Source organism: Thamnophis sirtalis, unplaced genomic scaffold, assembly GCF_051295495.1.
Source record: "Thamnophis sirtalis isolate CommonGarterSnake01/CBP01778 unplaced genomic scaffold, rThaSir2_p1.2 scaffold_3, whole genome shotgun sequence".
NCBI classification, from domain to species: Eukaryota; Metazoa; Chordata; class Lepidosauria; order Squamata; family Natricidae; genus Thamnophis; species Thamnophis sirtalis.
Genome location: NW_028261383.1, coordinates 82604875 through 82611032, shown reverse-complemented (window position 1 = coordinate 82611032; position 6158 = coordinate 82604875).

Below are 6158 nucleotides of genomic sequence, written 5' to 3'. Positions count from 1 at the left end.
AAAAAATAAGGAAAAGAAAGAAAGTGGAAAAGAAATAAAGCCCCCAAATGAAAAGGAAAAAAAATGGCTTCCTATCTTCTTAACAGTATTATAGGTATCTTTATATTCCTCTCTGAGCCCTTTCCTGTAGAGTCTAGTCTAGAGAGCAAACCCAGGACACACGTGTCAAAGGCAACACACCACAACATTTTGGATGACATGCCAGCATTCACCAATACCCAACAACTATCCTTGAAAGTACGTCCTATTTTTGTGGAGGTTGTGTGAGAACGGAGTGTGCTCTCGTGTGTCCTCTACCATTGGAAAGTTGTGCCGGAAGGGGCCATGGTTTTGTGCGGTTTACAGAGGCCGCAGAAGCCATAGAAGAACATTCTCTTAAAGCCTCTTCAAGAACAAAGGCCTGGTGCAACCCACTGGGGCCTGTCAGCAGAAAGAGGACACCACCAGAATGTAAGTGGCATGCAGCAGATTCCGAGGATCACATGCACAATTGTTTTGTTTCCTTTTGCTAATAAATGAATACGTAAAGAATTGTTTCAGTTTTGTTCAGAGGAGGTGTGTTGACATGCCAGCAGAGTCAAGGTAGGCCTTTTTTCTAATTTTTGACTGGTCTAGTCTGTGAGTCTCTGGGCATTTATCAGAAAAACCGGTTTGTGCACTAGTGCATTTTTTCCCATGGAAAATAACGTTTTGAGAGTTCATATTTCACGATGAAAAAGATGCATCTAAATAGCATTATTTAATAAGATAACCCCTTGACTAGAAGTAGCCAAGTTTGTTTATTTCTTTTTGTCATTGTTTTCACAAATATATACTACTGACATTTTTGTACAGGTAGTCCTAGAATTTGTTTAGCAACCATTTCACGTTACAACAGCCCTGAAAAAAATTGGCTTAACAACCAATATTTTCACAACCAATTGCAGCATCCCCAAGGTTATGTGATCAAAATTTGAATACTTGGTTGTAGTTTTCCAGGTTCATTGATCTCTGTGACCTTTCTAGCCAGGTTCCATGAAGCAGTCAGTGGGGGAAGCCAGGTTCAATTAACCATGTAACTTGCTTAATTGGCAAAAAGGTAACTCGGGTACAATTCACTTACTAGTCACCTTGCTTAGCAACAGAAATTCTGGTTCCCATTGTGGTTAAGGGCTACCTGTATATCCCAGTGGACAGAGAGATGGATGAAACTTTGTCCTGTGTCCTGTAGGCATTTATCTTCCAGCTTTGTAAGACAGTTGGATTTGGAGATGAGACCAAAAAAATATCACTTTTCTCATCTAAACTAACTTAACTAAACTAAAACAAGGTTCTAGTCAGTACTTTGTATTTCACACATTGAAACAGGGCTGTTTCATGACATCCTAGACTATCTAAGGAAAAAAATGCAGACATTATTTAGGAACCAACGCCTAAACAATGAGTTCCTATTTGCATTTAAGGGTAATGCTAATTTTAGGATATCAAAAACTCTACTGCAGGAACCTGGATGACCAATAGATGGCAGCAGAGCACTTCACTTATTGGTCATCTGGATTTTGCAGATCAGATCCAATAGTATTAGGTGATATGAAAGGATGTGGTTAACTGAGACATTTAATTGCTTTTCAAGTTCATATTTATTTTCGTAGAGGCTTTTGTGGGAGGCTTATGAAATAACTACACCTAACATTTCGTTCGGACTAAATGACTAATCTTTCTTTGAAAGCTATCCTTGAAGGTCAATTTGTTGCCAAAGGGTACTGTAAAGGAATACAGCATCAACATTAGGACTGTGAAGAGTTAAAAATGATTTGGAAGAAGTGCTTTGGATCTCCTCCCTTTCCTGGTTTCTGTGTGATCCTGACAAAAGAAATGGCTGCTCTAAGAGTTAGATTAACTTTTATGAACTGATTGGTTAAAGTATTTTTTTTCCACATGGAAATCTACAAAAAACGGGTGCTTTAATGGACTAGGTAGATAGATGTGGAAAAAGAAGGATCCCTACTTTGGAGTCCTAGTGTGTTTTAACCATTAGAATAATATCCACACAAAGACTCATCATTGTGCTAAAATAAATTCCTGGCCAATTTATCCACAGTATTGTCCTGGTTAGATCAACCACAAACTTTCTGAGATAATTCATATTAATCATTTGCCAGTACACTGATACGTTTTCTATTAACGTGCCTAATTCAAATGTTTTTCTCTATTGATTGAATCCTGTTTTAATAGTGTTAATGACTGAAAAATCTGTTAATGAGATTTGGGAAATGGATGTGCCCTCTGTCCGCAGCTAAAATAGCAGGTTTTAAAAACAACCTTTAAGAAGGCTGGACTAAGGATATTCACAATATCATGAAGAGAATGTTTAATTCAAACTGAGAAACCAGGTTTATAAAATTATTTGGAGTTCTTTTAGTCCAACTGTTACCCAGTGCAGAAATCTTCATACAATTCTAGATGCAAGCTGTTCCACTATTGAACAGATAGCTGTCTTTGGGAGGCAAAAAGGTTACCTTGAAGCATAACAAATTTCATCAATCCTGAGGTTCTGAATGTCAAAGCAATTGGGGCCAAGCTACTGGTTGCCATCTTCCTTGATGTTACATCTATGGGCTTTTTGGAGTTTCGTAAACACATATACTAAAAATAGTGCTTAGAACCCTTTATATTTCATATATCCTGAATTTAATATGCTATAGAATTAAGGGGGATATGTTTTTTCAGGTATCCAACATAGATGGTGAGGGATTACAGGGAATTAAGCTGCTTTTAAGTGGTGGAAATGGTGGTTAAACAAGGATAGAAAACATAAAATTGCATAAAGCTTAATGCAAATGCAGTGAAAGATATTCAAATGTGACAAAATGATCTTTATGTACATTGGAAGTTACCAAATTCCCAGAGAGGCATATGGACTAGATGAAAAATAATAATAAAGGAAGCTAAGTTTCCAGAGATCTTGAATTATTTTCTAATGTCTCCACCTTCACTATAGAAATCTTAAGGAAATTGTAAGGAATTAGTTTTGTATTTGCAGGAAGAGCTTAAGCAAATAAAGATTACATAATTGATGTTTTATAGCTCACAATTTGAAAACCAATAAATATGCATTCTAAGTGTGGGTGAATAAGCATGTTTTGTGGAGTAGAAGAAACATCTTTTTGATTTTCAAGGTGGTCTTTCTAGATTCAATATGTTAGATTGCATGGAATATTGTGACTATGCCAACTGTAAAATAGCTGTGGCTGTATTGTGGCATACTGGCCAGATTGTGTCCAAATTGGTCAGTATCATCTTATTGCTAGCAGTGGATGCAGCATGTGGCACATGAATGACTAAGACCAGTAACTAAGTTTTTATCTCCTCTACCTTGTTAAAAAAAAATTATGTGAGCATCGAAGTTAACAAAAGTCATGAGGGATAGAACGTCAATAGCTATTCTGATATCCACAATATGATGACAACCCTGAGATAAATCATAAACACTATGAATTAATTAAAGAAAAATATATTGTGTTTTGTGAAACTCAAAGGAGATAAGTGTAATAAATCTGAATAAAGCGGTCTGGTATTGATGTATATACCCAGGTAAGTGAAAGTGTCCAGGTTTAGCAATGGATGAAGCAGATAAAATGTCAAAATGTATCTTCAGGTTGGTGATAGTTGCATGTTAAACTCCAGTGAATAGTGATATAGGAAAAACCAGAAATTAGATCTGAGAAAAAATGATGCAACGTTATAAATGAATGATGTGGGTCACCAGGGCAATCTAGTTTAATATCAAGTTTTCCCAACTAGGTGGAAGAAAGACCTAGGAAAGAAACACCCTCAACTCCATTTGGTCAAAGTGATAGGTTCTTTTACTAAGGATTAGTGGTTGCAAACAAAGCCAGGCTAGAATTAAACTTTCTTGTGCGAAGTGTTACAATTTTTCCCCTGCTCCCTGCCCCCCCCCCCACCAGTCCATCTTTGTCCAATGAGCTTTGGGATAGTTGTTTTGGGAACAACTCAGATGTTTGCTGCAATTCGCCTTCCTTTCCCAGGCTCCATGGCCTTGAAAACTGTAACAGTCTGGCTTCCATCATGCCCGTCACTGGCCCCTTTGCCCCTCTCTACTTACTACGTGCCAATTGCCCATTTCCTCTTCCCCATCCCTTGCGATTCATGACAGGATGCCAGCACTGAAAATGGCCGATCTGACAGCTAGTATCTTGGATGGATGGATAGGTGAAAGCAAGATGAGGGAGTACGGAAAAATGATTGAGCCATTCTGGATCCAAAAAAGGATGTAGCTGGTGAATATGTTTAGGAAAAGTCTTTTTTTCAGTAAGTGGCTTGAGAATATTCATGTATGCATGTGGCAAAAGAATACATTTGTTTCCAAATTGATTGATTTGATTGTATATGAAGGGTGGCTGAGAGAATTGGTGAAAGTTGCAAGAATGATGAGAAGTTCTGAATGTGAAACCATGTTTAAGTTATATAAAGAATGGATCTTGGCAAGAAAATGAAGGAAGGAAAAGAAAACACGAAAGAAATGACAGTAACAGAAACTGCAAAAAAGAGAAACCATGAGTCCTGTATGGAAAAGTATTAAAATTACAGATTCTCTGTCCAACAAAACGAATGAAAAATTGACAGGGATGAAAAATATTGCTTAATGTGTACACAGAGAAAAAGATAACTATAAGCAATTTCAAGTTAAGATTAAAAGAAGCAAAGAATATGCAAAATCAATTATTGGAAATTAAAATTTGTTTTGGAAATGGGTAGAGCTGAAATGAAGACAGCTTAAACAAGGGTATTGTAAAGATCTGCATTAGAATGATGGTGATACATTGTGAGATCATTGTGAAATGGTAAGACAGATCATATAATCAAAGTTAAACTATGAATATAAAATGCTTATGAGGCTTGAAGCTGTATCTATATGATTGTATGTCAACCATGTTTTCTGTTTTTAATAATACTGTTCCCCCACACACGGAAATGTAACTGAACACAAAAAATATGGAAAAATCAGAGCAGTATTATTTTTAAGTGTGCCTGGGAATGTGTCAGGTACAATTATGATCAAAAAGACGTGAGAAATAACACATCTAAAAACTCCGAAAAGCTGATTATAATATTGATATTACTAATTATTTCCAGACTTACGCTAAAGTTCAGGGTAGTTTTACATAGGTATCCTCTCATTTCACTCCTATAACGATCTTGAGAAGCAGGTGCACTGAAATTGATTGGCCCAGGAAGGAAAGCGAACATTGCAGTCAAATGAATACTTAAATCTTAAAGCTTCCTGCATTTCTTCAGATGCTCCTTCAGGCAATTTTTTGTATTCTTAGCATGTATGCCACTTTCCAGGGTTAAATATTAACCCTGATATTTAACATTCCAAAGAGATCCCATAAACTAATAGCCACTATTGTTTGAGCCGTTTTATTTTGCTCATTTTTAGAGAACGAACTGCTTCAAACACCACTGAAAATAATGTCGTTAATTGCATAAAGTATACTAAAATCGACAAATCTTCAATTGCACTTTATTTCCTCTGCCAAATGGCTGCTGGAACTTCATTACTCTCGCACTGTATGCTAGTTTTTAAAAAAAACTATAAGGAGATGTTGTTCATGCTCTAGTTTTACTGATCCATCACTTAAAGACTGGATCTCAAATTAATTTTAAGAGGAGAATCATTTCACAGCATCTCTCCCATCCCACTCCTGATCTTCACAGAGAAAATTTGTTATGAAGTCATTAACATTTAATTATCAATTTTAAGAACTTAGTCATTTGTGTGATTATTTTGTAATCCTCTTAAGTTAGTTACCATATTTTTCGCACTATAAGATGTACTCCCCCTACCCCGCAAAGTGAGTGGAAATGTCTGTGTCTCTTATGGAGCGAATATTGCGGCAGGGGGAAGGGGGCTGTTTCCCCGCCGCCAAGGAACACTGGAGCCTTTGTTGTCCAGCAGCAGCCTTTGTTGTCCAGCAGCTGATTGGCGGTTGATCACCTCCCGATTAGCTGTTCCGGGCAGCGGGAATTGCCGCCACCTATCACTGTCTCTGTCAATCACCACCTCCAAATGGTGATCAGCAGCAGCCGTGAATGGCAGAGGCAGGGGTAATCGCCACCGTCTAGAACAGCTGATCGGTGATATTCCAGGAGGC